This window comes from Lissotriton vulgaris, chromosome 10, assembly GCF_964263255.1.
Source record: "Lissotriton vulgaris chromosome 10, aLisVul1.2, whole genome shotgun sequence".
NCBI classification, from domain to species: domain Eukaryota; kingdom Metazoa; phylum Chordata; class Amphibia; order Caudata; family Salamandridae; genus Lissotriton; species Lissotriton vulgaris.
In genome coordinates, this window is record NC_141698.1 from 139003533 (window position 1) to 139016466 (window position 12934).

Sequence of the window (12934 nt, forward strand, 5' to 3'; positions counted from 1 at the left end):
AAAGTAAAGAAATGACTGCTGCTGCCATGGTAACCTTAAGCATCCCCCTGCCAAGCTTAATTACACCTAAAAGTCTCCTTTAAGGGGCATAAATGCTAAAAACCTATATTCAACTCAGCCTTAAGAAAAGAGACCAAGACCATTCCACAAAACGTGGTGAAAAGTATAAGACTGACTGGTTTATTCTAAGCAGAGTGCTTAACTCGCTCTATAATCTATAAACCACACCATGCATTACTGGTGCTAGTGCTTGCAAGACATTGTTACAGTTTTACCACATGCAATGATACGGTTTTCTGTTTACAAAGCGAGAACATTGAAAATTCCAATTTGAAAACACCAGCATCTTAAAAAAAGTGTGAGGAAGTGTTCAGAAAACTATCTGAATACAGGCAGCAGGACAAGGACACCTCAAGGCACACCTGATAAGGTGGATACTGTCCACAAAAGATGCCAGAGCATACAAGTGTCCATTTGGAAATTAAAGTACAGACCACAAGTATCAACCCCATTCAATGCCACCCTCTGATCTGGGTACCCAGATTTCAATGGCATCAACATCCCAACATCAAAAACCGTCATGAAAAATAATTTGGGCATCGTGGTACCCCTCCAGCAATATTGGTATAACAGACACAGCAAAATAAAGGGTTGTTCTCTCATAACTAGTTAAATATTTACAATAGGGTAAAATCACCCCATTAAATGTAAACATTAGCTGACCTGGGACAAAATCTCAGTAATAAACAAATATTTTATTACAAATGATGCACTCTGGTCCCTCATCCAGAGAGACACCTATTGTTGCCTGCAGGCAGTGCCTAATTTGTAAAAGAAAGAGCGCCGGTGCCTAAAGCTATGCTCAGTAGACAGCTGCTGGAGCAATTAAACATCAGCAGGCCACATACCAAGGCTGGTAGTCTTTATTTCACTACCATACACTCCCTGCTCTTTTTTCTCCCTCTTGCTGGTTCCTGCCGTGGCCCTTTGTGATGTGTTTGCCACCTTTCTCTTCCTCTGTCTTTCTGATATGAGTGTTTTTCCCTATCTTGTACCCAAGACATATCTAAGTCGGTCAAATAAGTGCTGGTCTCCAATAATAAGTGCCAGTGCCCCCCCACCGGCAACCACAGGCTCAAATTAGGCAATGCCTGAAGGAGGAAACAGAGCACATGTCTTGGTAATGGTTTATTTGCTTATTGCTAATCTATTTCAACGGCTTCACGATTTGGTTAGCTTGTGTTTGTAAAGAACATTGTCCGTTATGATGTTCTCCTGGTTTTTATCCACAGGCAGACCCTGAAGCAGAGGTCAGACCCGGGACCAGGGTTCAATTCCCGACGCGGCAGGGTCTTGAGCTCAAATGTCCGTGGACTCGATAATTCTCGCTTCGGTGCCTGACCTAATCATGGGTTCACACTCTGCAACTCTGGGCATTAAGCTTGCTTAATCTCCACAACGGCCCCCCCCCCGCGGCGGGATGCCTGGCTTTCACCTTGGGGATGCCCTGTAGGGGCTATCTCACAGGGAAAAGCCAGGACGGGTTCCCAAGGCAAGCGCGGAGATACCCCTTCGGGGGTCAATTCTGGCGCTTTATAAGAAACATAATAATAATAATAATAATTGGCATGAAGATGTCACCTTTATCCTGTGCGTGTGCGCTGAATTTAGTGTGTGCATGTGTCACATGAGTGATTTCCTTGTCCAGTCTCCATACTCCTAAAGCTAAAGCAGGATTGGATCTTCAATCAGTTTGAGATGCATTGCCTACTCTACCCAATGTTCTGATTGGGCATCAGCTACTATTGATATTAGGATGTCATGAGGAACCCAAGCTCTACCCCACTGCAACTCAACGGCATATTCTAAGGCTATACAGAAGATGACTAAGTCATCAGACCGGTGAATCTAGAGAATCCTTGTCAACACCCATCGAGGCATGGACATCTGGCAGTGCCGTAAGTTCTAGTTCTCTGATGAGGACTTGCACTGGTATGATAAATGTATCTGCACTTCTCAATATCCACAGCCAAACATACATGGTAGAAAATATGCTGGTTAACTGTTCACCTGGGGAAAGAGGAATAGGAGTAGAGCCCAACAAATAAACTAGATATTGCCACTGTAAGTAAACAATTTTCAGGGTTTTCAGGGTGGCATGTGGACATCTATAGACGAGAGGGATAGCTTCAGGACAGGCTCACAATATTGAACTATCTACCTTTCACTATATCAATAATATACATTTAGATTGTTTCCTTTTCAGACTCTCTGATTTTACTGGAAATGCTGGCAATCCTGAAACTAAAGCATAGATAATTATCCATTAAACTTGTGTTATTTGAACTCGTTGACATAGCTCCTCGCTTTTCTTGCTTATTAAATTCCTACCTTCTGTTTTATCAATATATATTCAAGGTAATGATAAACATTCAAGGTTGTTTTTTCATAAACTGTGACATACCAAATGCTCATCAGAATTATACAGCGCCTACGGATACCGCTAATCACTTCTCTAACTAATTTATGTGCATAATGACTATAACAATAGCGTTTGTAATTGAAAAGGATCCTATCTGTTTCTCCTTGTAATAAACTTCTGAAAATGTGCAGAAAACATATAATTCAATATATCTTCAAAGTCTCTCTGAATCAGTATTTCAATCGCAATACGTAAGGTGAAAGCATGACTTAAATCTAAAGAAATCTTCTCTCTGATAAATGTAAATATCCAGTATTTGTAAAGCGCGAACAATTACCCGAAGGTGTCAAGGCTCTGGGGGCCGTCGGGAAGATTAAGCGAGCTATTGTCCAGAGTCACATGGTACTGGGCAGATCCCTGCCGCCAGAGCCAGGAATTGAACTGTGATCCCCAGCATCCAGCGTCAGTCACCCTGGCCGCTGCGCCACACCTCTTCCACAATAGGGCTAAGTTTTCCAACTCTGAGTGAAGGAAAACTATACACCCATACTGAGAGTTCAACAGGTTCTGACCTCAAGGTCCTTCCTGCCACAACAAAGTATCACGCCTGCCTAGTAAAGACTCTGGGAATGACAAGGAAACGAATACATAATGAATTCAACATGGCTGCTACCATTTCAAACAATGTGAGAGTTCAGCAGTCTCATGGGAATTGTAATTTGCTATAGAGTGCCATTGTGTAGAGTGCCCTCAAGAGATGTGAAGCCTTTTACCCAGCCTTGGAACCACTGCCAGCATTTCCTTCCCTGGAACAAACCTTGCATGTGTGAGTTTTGTGTATTGTGCTCATGACCTACAAGCCCTTCTCAGAGATAAGCCACAGATTATGACAGAACTCTACTTGATGGCACTCTTCGACATACATGTTGCTCTATATAAATACAAATAATTTTATTGCACAAATACTTAAAATCATTGCAATTCTTACAAAAAGGTGTTAAAAACAATTTCTGTTCTCTGTTAAAAAGGAGTTCATGTCTGGCATAGCTAACATTCATAGCGATCACCTACAGGTAAAATAGATTTGATTTCAGACATGAATTTTACAAAACGGGCGGTCATCTGAGCAGAGTCACCCTTCATGCATTCCTCTACAGCCTCTTGGCACATCCGCACATTAAGGATGCGCCAGATTGGATGCAGCCAAAAGGTTCGCAAGGGGCGCAGGGTCCTACAAATGCATAAAATGTGGATTAAAGTTTCTTCCCCACTGCCGCACAAATGGAATTGAGAGGGCGTATCTTCCTTATACCTTTGGCCATATTTATACGCCATCAGAGGGATTAGGCCAAAAGGTAGTCTCATTAAATGGTGTTTCACTAATGTCTTCATGGGGGATGATAAATAGTGTGAAAGGGTTTCACGATTGTAGAGTTTTGACGCCCAGCTACCATGGGAGAGATTTTTCACAGCAAGTGCATAATATTCAGCTGACAAGATCTTTGCTTGTTTGTTCGGCACTTTTGCGGCGACACCAATCGGTAGTGAGCTAGACCATATATCGTGGGATTCCAGTGTATCAAAATAGTGTGTTAAAAAGTTGACTCCAAGTGGTCCTAGGGTTATTTAGCAGGGACCATATGTGACTCTTTAATGTGAGCTCCCAGGCCTTTTTAGTTTTAAGCAGTAGGCAATACATCTTGCTTTCATTATCCAATCTTGAGATGGCAGGCTAATCTCCATGAGCATTTGGGCATGGGAGGTCGAGTTGGGTAGATGAAACACTCTGCGTGAACATTTTGTCTTTAAAAATTCTATATAGTTATCATGGTAAAGTTTGGATGTCTGGCACATTTTAGAGGTTTGGTATATGAATTTATTCATACCCACCTACATACATATGCATGGTTTATCACACCAGAATCCTGTTAGCAGAGACACTGGTCATCGAATATGGAGTCTACTTCTGACCAAATTGAAAAAAGGCAGTTGTATCTTCAAAGTCGGGATACCGCACCGGCTCCCAACCACAAAAAGGCTACGATTTTGAAAATATATTGAACACATTGACCTCTCACGGGGTGAAGGAAGTCTGTATCCCCCATCATTCTTTTAAAAGTATAAGAATATGAAGTCATACAATTTATATCCTATTTATATCTGACTGAGAAATATACAGCGGGATTTACAAAAATAGTACCACGGTTCTACCACATACTTCACACCGAATCACCAATGAGGATTTATTGTTTTTATATAAGAGCACTGTGATTTTTTGTTGTGGGTCCTAAAGAAGGTGTTTTAACCACAAGATACACCGCAATGTGTCGACAAAAGGACACAGTCAATCTATTTTTAATAAAAAATTATGTTTTTAATATTATGATGTGTATTGAGAAGCATATATATAATTCACTTGAATAATGTCAATAACTTTTTAGAACTACTGTAAAATATATCGTTCTTTGACCCCTTTCCTGCTGCCGTCGGCCGTTGGCCGTCACGAGCACTACCTCATTGGTGCTGCAAACGTCCAACGGCTGAGGCGGCCCCGCCCACTCTTTCAAACCGCCACACTGCAGCGAAAAAACGACTGCGGCTAACGGGTTAAATACTTGTATTTGTTTTTAAGAAAATGTATACAATAAATGTAATGAAAAGTTTTTTTAAATTGATACAAAATTGCTTAAATTTTGATAAAGATGCAAATAATAAAATAACAAGAACAGATAACGTGTTGCTATATTTGAAATTTATGTACTTTTTCTTTTGTTCACTGCAGTGTACATACAGTCTCATTTTAGGAGTAGTAAACAACACAAAAGGGATATTTTTATTTTTAGTAGTATACCCACCTTGTGCCATCTTGCTTTATTAGTACGACAATATTGTTCCTTAACGTATCAAATGTGACAATACAATGAATTATAGCGAACCATGTGTCCTATAAGCAAAAAAATGTGTCCAGCCGGACACAAATTTTAATCAATGACAGAATAAAAGATTTTTGTGAGGACAAATATACAGTGGGATACAATCCTTTATCCAATATACAAAAGAAAAACAGAAATAACAAATGGAGGTAAAGGTACTTTTCAGGCAAAAAAAAAAGAAAAAGGACGCCCGTTTTAAGTAAAAATAAGCAAAGCTATCCTTGTATAGAAAACACACAATTTGTCACACAGTGGGAAACTGGTGTGTAACTATTTTACATTTTGACGGCGTTTCCATTCTAAACACAACAATATAAGGATCATCATCAGGACTAAGGAATATTTGCCTGAATATTGGTTGCAAACCAGGGAGGCTTGTACTGGAGCAGTGCAGTAGGGCAGTAGTGGAGGAATGGCCTCTAGTCACGATGCTGTGCTCACAAAACAGGGCGAAACCTGTGGTGGAGCGCTCAGGTCCAAGTGGAGCGGGGACCTAGCAGGTACCTGATAATGTTCAAATGGACGAAGGAAGGCTCGGCATCAGCGGGGAGCTCGTGGGTGTTGTGGAAGCTCCGGAATGACCAGGGGAGGGAAAGATGGGGAGCAGGCAGGCGCCATGCAGTGGGCGAATTGCCAGTCACGGGAACGGTGTCCCAGGCGATCAGTTAGGACGAGGGATTGGGGCATATTTTGATGAATCATCAAAGGTGAATAGTCTCCAACACCTCTTTCCTTAGACTTGCCATTGAGTAGTGAGATTGGACTGCCACTCATCTTACCTTTTGTTTACACCAATGGCATTAGCCTGGAGTAAAGCAGTTTCCACTAATACATCCTGGATTTCTTTTTCCAGGAGTACATAATTACTACTTGCATTTTTACTGGTCAGCTGCAGCCTCACTGTGTTTAACTGACATATTTTCTTACCACAGACATATCTGCCTCATAGGTCAAACGTCAATGATTTAAACCAAGACTGGATAAAATATTAATATCCTTAAAGCCTATTTCCACCTTAAAGACTATCATTCACTCTTACACTGTGAGCCCAGACTGGACACTCATCTGCACAGTAAATCATATATTCCCAAAAATCATGGTGTGAGTACACAATGATGTCCGCACCATACTTTGTTGCAATACTTTCATACAAGGGAAGCTACGCCTTCTCTATCAACATAAATTAGATGTTTGGTGTCCTTCAATAACAATCCAGATCAAATATGAAAAACATATGAGCTGTACCATCATATGTCATGTTAAAATTATTGATGACATGGTGGCATGAATTAGAGATACAAATTAAGCACTTTTCCTGTCAATGTTTGCACCTAAAGATACTAGATATTCCTTACAGTGATCTCTTTGGATCCACTGTCTTTTAAGCTTATTGAAATTTTGGGGTGCAAAGATATGCTGATTTCTGAAAACTATGTATGGAATCATAGATGGGTAAAAGTGATGAACAGGGATGTTTTTGATGGCGATGTTCTAACATCAAATGGACAGAAAAAGTGACGCTTGTGTTGTCTACAATATCACTGAGAACCCCAATGTGAAAAAAATCTGTGTTATTCACATTCTACCCATCTATATATTTAGATTAGGTATGGCACGCAAAATTATCTACCCCTCCTTCATGGCCGGACTGGGTACAGAAACCAGCCCTGGCAATTCCGCTCAAAAATGGAAACCAGATTGTACCGTAAGAGCACCGCAGGGAACACTATTTTTGCATGCTGGAAGGGCTCATTCCTCACACTTAATTGCCAGCATTCCCTACGGTGAAATGCTGTGCATCAGGAGGGTCGGCAGCAATACCCAAGATCTGGGGACAGCCCACTTTGCCAGCAGGTGTAGGTTTCTAGAGAGGGGATACTCGGGACAGGCGATAGAAAGTGCTCGTATTAAATCTATGAGGCACAGCAGACAAGATCTTTTGGACAAATACAAAAAAGATATTTGATCAGAAACTACATCTGTCATGACTAGTCATGAGCAAACAACAACAGCAAGCAGTACTTTTAGGATCATAACTGGGTATAGCAGGCAACATAAATCAATCTACACGAATATCAATCGCAATTGGCCCACTATCCTTAATGATCCTGTCATTGGTTAAACCCTACCTCTTAGAGCTTCTGTCACTTTTAGTAAGGCTCCTTCATTGAAAGACCGGTTGGTGGATACTAGTCCGGAAATAATTGAAAAAACATTGTGGATGCAGACCAACAGTGGCTTCTTTAGGTGCAAGACTTGCAAGTCAGGTGTACATGGTATTAATACGAAAACATTTAAGAATGGGTTTAGTGACATTGATCATCGCATTACCAAAGTACTGACTTGCAAGACAGAATTCGCGATTTATATATTGCAATGTCCATGTATGTTGAGGTATGTGGGGAGCACAAAATAATCGGTCCACAAACGCATACTTCAACATCTAAGAGCGATAGCCAACCAGGATAATACCTATCCGGTGGCTAGGCATTTTAGAGACTTGAACCAAGGTGATAACAGAAGCCTATAATACTATGTAATTGATGCAGTCAGTGTCAGTAGACGAGGAGGGGACAGGGAAGCCAAGCTTCGTAAGCTTGAAACCAGATACATATTACATCTTGACACCAAGCACCCAGGGAGGCTTAACGTGACTGAAGATATGTACACATGTTTACTTTAGGCTACAGTATCACAGATGATAAGATAGACATAAAATGGATTTTATCGTAGTAAGGCAGCCGGCTGGCATTACCTTAGTGACAATAATTTATGGTTTTAGGTATTTATTCTTGGATCTATTAATGAGTCACCTTTATAGCCTATCCCTTTAATGTTCAGGATATCCCCGGCTGAGGTTACTATCTCAGCATTTGGATCTGTGGTACGTGCTCAGTCAGCAGTGGAATATGTAATATAGGAAATGTCTGAATACCTGTTATTTACCACAATGTGAATTGTTCAAAATGAATGAAGTACTGTTGATGATATTTGTTTAGATTTAACTTTTTTAACATGTTAGTAGCTTTTTACATATTGACTATTCACTTTTTTTCACTTGTTAGGACACATATACTAAGAGTTTAAGAACCTATCAATTCACTTTTTCAGACCCTGAAGCACTTTACATAAGTTATTATTAGGAGGAACTTGTATGCCTACAGATATTAAGAAATCAGTGGGGATTGGCATTAAGTTCATATTGCATATTTGCACATTGATGCACATTTGCACTTTACTCCAGTACTATGTATAAGGCCCTAGTTAGAGCAGCTATCACCCATGGGTATTTAACCCGCGAACCGCAGGAACTGCAACATATATGGGGTTGGACAGCCACATGAGTTATGTGTATTAGGTTTATATTGCGTTTTCACACTGCAGCATTGTTTTAGCATATTACATTCTGGGGTTGAGGGCATTAGGATTGCAGTGAGGCACCCAGATACTTTAATTCAAGAAAATGTTTACATTATCAATTTGCACTGATAGCACATTTGCACTTTATGGGCAGCCTCTATGGCCTATGTGTAATATGTTTAAAGTGTGCTTCAACACTGCAGTATTGCCTGGGCTTTTCATATACTGGGACTGAGTGCAATAGGGATGCAGTAAGGCACCCAGATATTTTAAGTCTATAACATGTTTACATTGCCAATTTGCACTGCTAGCACACTTGCACTTTATAGGATACCAGGGTGTTGGAGTTCTGGACTTTTTGGTTCCGTCCAGAGGTGTCAGGGAACAACACCCAAAGACCCCGGAGTTCCCACCTGACTTGGTGCACAAATGAACAGAAACACGGGCTTCTCGATGGTGGCGTCAAAGACCAAAGGTTTATTACTGCAGGGACACAGAAGTCACAGAAACTACGCATGGGCAGTAACCAGGAGCCTGTTCAATTTGTACAAAGCGGGTTGCTCCTTATATACTAGTTTTTGGCCTTCAGGCGAATTCTCCACATGTTGGTACATTCCCAAAACCTTTGTGTCGTAGACAATAAATATTTGGCGTGCACAGGAACTGTTGATAAAATCTGATACAAAACATCTACGAAGAGGGGTTCCCACTAGTTCATCACAATCCCTTGTCAATATTGCATTCAAGAGCCGGACCGCCTCATCGTAAAGTTCGTTACCTCCCCCTAATAAAGAGTCAGAAAGAAAGAAACGGAGCCAGGTGTGGAAGATAGGAAAGCGGGATAAGGGATGCTTGTGGGTTGTAAATGGGCAAGGCTACCGGCTTCGGCCGCCTAATCATGATCAGGACAATGGGCACGAAGACCAGTTTAGCAGGACTGGCCTCAGGCAGAGGAGGTAGCCTTTGTCGAGTCATGCAGCTACAGCGTGATCTGGTTTAAGGTGTACGTGTCATGAAAGAGGTGAATCTCCGGCTAAGGCTACGTGTCCTTAATCGAAGTGGAGTGATCAGAGGTTATTGCGTATGTGAGGGCAAGAAAAGACAAAATGGCGGCCATGATCTAAGATGGATGCCGTGGGTAGATCAGAAATATGTCAATAAAAGGAGTGCTCTTGCTTGTAGCGTAGCGAAAACACCAGGATATACTAAATGGATCATTTGCGGTTCGCTGATACCAATATTATGTATTTCCGACAAACTTGAAAACACGGGTTCAAATCGTCACGGAACCGTCACGGAACCTCAGACCCTCCTTTTGCCCTTACATAGGCAATTACTCAGTCTATGTCAGAATCTAGTTCTATGCTCATCAGGTCAGTGACATGCTGTTGTATCATCATCCTTTCTCGTACCTTTTCTCCGAACGCAGGTGGTTTTCTGAGGCAAGTTGCAGCACAAAGACTACACAGAGCAGGACCACACTGGATAATCAGGCAGCATGAGAATAGGAATACTAAGATGACACCAATGACCATTAGAACCTTCCATCCCCACGCTGATATCAGAGTCCAAAACCACTCCATGAAGGACCAGTTTCCCTTGTCTACATGTATGGAGTCTGAAATCTTGTGCAACTTAGAGATCGCCTCATAGACTGTTGGAGCATTATTAGGAATAAAGACACAGCAGCTCGATTGGATCATTCTGCATACCCCACCTCGATCTGCAAGTATAACGTCTAGAACCATACGATTCTGCAACGTCATGAGTCTATCCGCCTGAAGCTCAGCTGTCAGATTGCTAAGGGCACCAGCAGTTTCGGTAATAGTAGATTCAACTACCCGTGTTAGCTGACGTATGTTTCTACTATTAGCCATAGGCCCCCAGAACGGAAGGAAGCCTTTGAAGAAGTCTCCAGCTTCCTGACCAGCGGTATCTTCCTTGCTGAAGACACCTCTCGCTACTCTGGTTCTGTGGTAATCAGATGAAGCAGTGTATGTCGGAGGCAACAATCGAGCAATATAACATGATCCTGAAAAGTCTGCAGGCAACCATGTGTAAGCTCTGTCTCGACAAATGAAGTAGGTACCCCTAGCAGTAAGAAAGGCAGGGGAAGAGTTAGCCGGAAACACGTAAGTCTCTACGCACTCACTCCTCCCTAGCTGAGCTCTCGGATTTCTCCCGTTGCCTTGCAAACAGACCTGACCTCGGTGAGGTACGACCCAGATTGGAGTTGAGCTTTTACGCTTGCTTTCTCCTAAACTAAGGCGATACTCTGAAGTATTCCAACTTAAATATACTCGCAATTCGTCTCTAGGGTAAGATGGAGTATTATTGACGTCCTTGACCATGTCAATAATTCCCTGGACTAAGGCTTTGTTGGCAGAGTTATATTTAGTGGAACGCGGTGGGCGTGGAGGATAGGTTTCAAGAGCATAAGCAAAGATGGTTTGAAGGGCCTGAAATGATCCATTGTAGCTGTAAGGCAAAACCAGATAGGGAATACCTTTATCCATAGTGTGGGGTATCAAGCCACACACCCAGCAGTTTGTAGTGTTAACTACCAGTTGGTGTTGATGCAAGAGCTGTACAAATGTGTTGTTGGTGAATTCTGAGCGTCGGGCTTGCTCATGTTCAGGAAACGAGTGAAAAGAGTGTATAGAAGAAACAGTAGAAGTGGCAGGATCAAGGGGAGGTACTGTAGTAACTGGCACAAAAATCAAATTTATACTAAAGACGATTCCACCCACCAATGTTGCTAAAATAATCAAAAATGTAATGGCACATTGCATTAAGAAGCATTTGCTATGAAGAATTCTATTAAGTCTGTTTCTGCGAACATAAATCACATTTTCTCGTTGCAGCGCAGGAAGCTCCATCTTCTACAATCCGCTCGCGACCACTGATGATGTGTACGTAGATGAAAATGCCTCTATCAGCCCTGGGAGTTCCCAGAACCAACAGAAAGATCGACCTTGTGTCAGACCCCTGCAGATTCAAACTAGGCACACAGCCACGACCCTACGGCTACCCAGACGGCAAGGCAGTTTTAAAAACAATAAACAATAGCAAACTTCCTGGCTGAAGGCAAAAGTTCAATATATATCAAAATCACAATATGCAGTTGCCTGCTTTATTTGTCCATTTTATGGCTTCTTAGGTTATATCTCTGCTTCGCTGGTACTGTCTGATCGGAGAATAGTGTATCACCAGCAGCTGTTGCAGAGTTTAAGTTCGCAGATAGCAAAGTTTCTTCTGATGCTGGAGACAAATGTTCAGTGTTCAAAGGAGTCTTTTCAGGAGGAGAGTCAGGTTTTGAAGTGTCAGTAATCAATTCGGCATCGCTGAAAGAGATGAACTTCGGTGTGCTTTCAGATTCGGAGGCACCAATTCCTTTCTTTACCCAGTCGTCGTAAGGGAGCGGCAAAGGGACACGCTTAACATGCGACGCGTGTACCCAGTGCTTGCGGCCAGCTACACGAACTGCTGTCCTCGTTGCCAGTAAGATTTGAAAAGGCCCCACAAATCTCGGCTGAAGGTTCTTCGTCCTCGCGAAGTTCTTGATGACAACGAAGTCACCCGGTTTCAGCTGGTGCCCTGGACTCTCCTGAGGTTTTGGCAAAGCATCGAAAACCTGTTGATGAATAAGACTCAATTTAGCAGTCAAGTCGTAAAGGTAGTCTATCAACATAGGATATTCAATGGAGCAAAATTCCTTAGGCCTTGGCACACCCCAGATATTTGCCGGGCGACCAAAGACTATTTCATACGGACTAAGCCCTATTCTAGAATGTACTGTTGCTCTCGTTGATAACAAGGCCAAAGGAAGTGCGTCTGGCCAGGCTAAACCTGTGGATGCTTGTATTTTGGCTATTTTCAGCTTGAGGGTGCCATTGTAACCCTCGACTAAACCAGCAGACTGGGGATGGTTTGCACTGTGAAATTTCTGTTTCAGTCCTAGGCCGGCACACACACTCTGCATAACTTTCCCTATAAACTCACTTCCGTTATCTGACCATACAATCCGTGGCATTCCATATCTAGGGAAAAATTCTTTGAGAAGAATTTTGGCAGTTGATAGGGCAGTGTTGTCCTTTAATGGATATGCTTCTATCCACCTGGAAAAAGCACAAACTACCACCAGGACATACTTCAAATTATTGCAGCGCTCCATGTGAATGAAATCTAACTGAAGGGGCAGGAAGGAGGAGCGAAATGA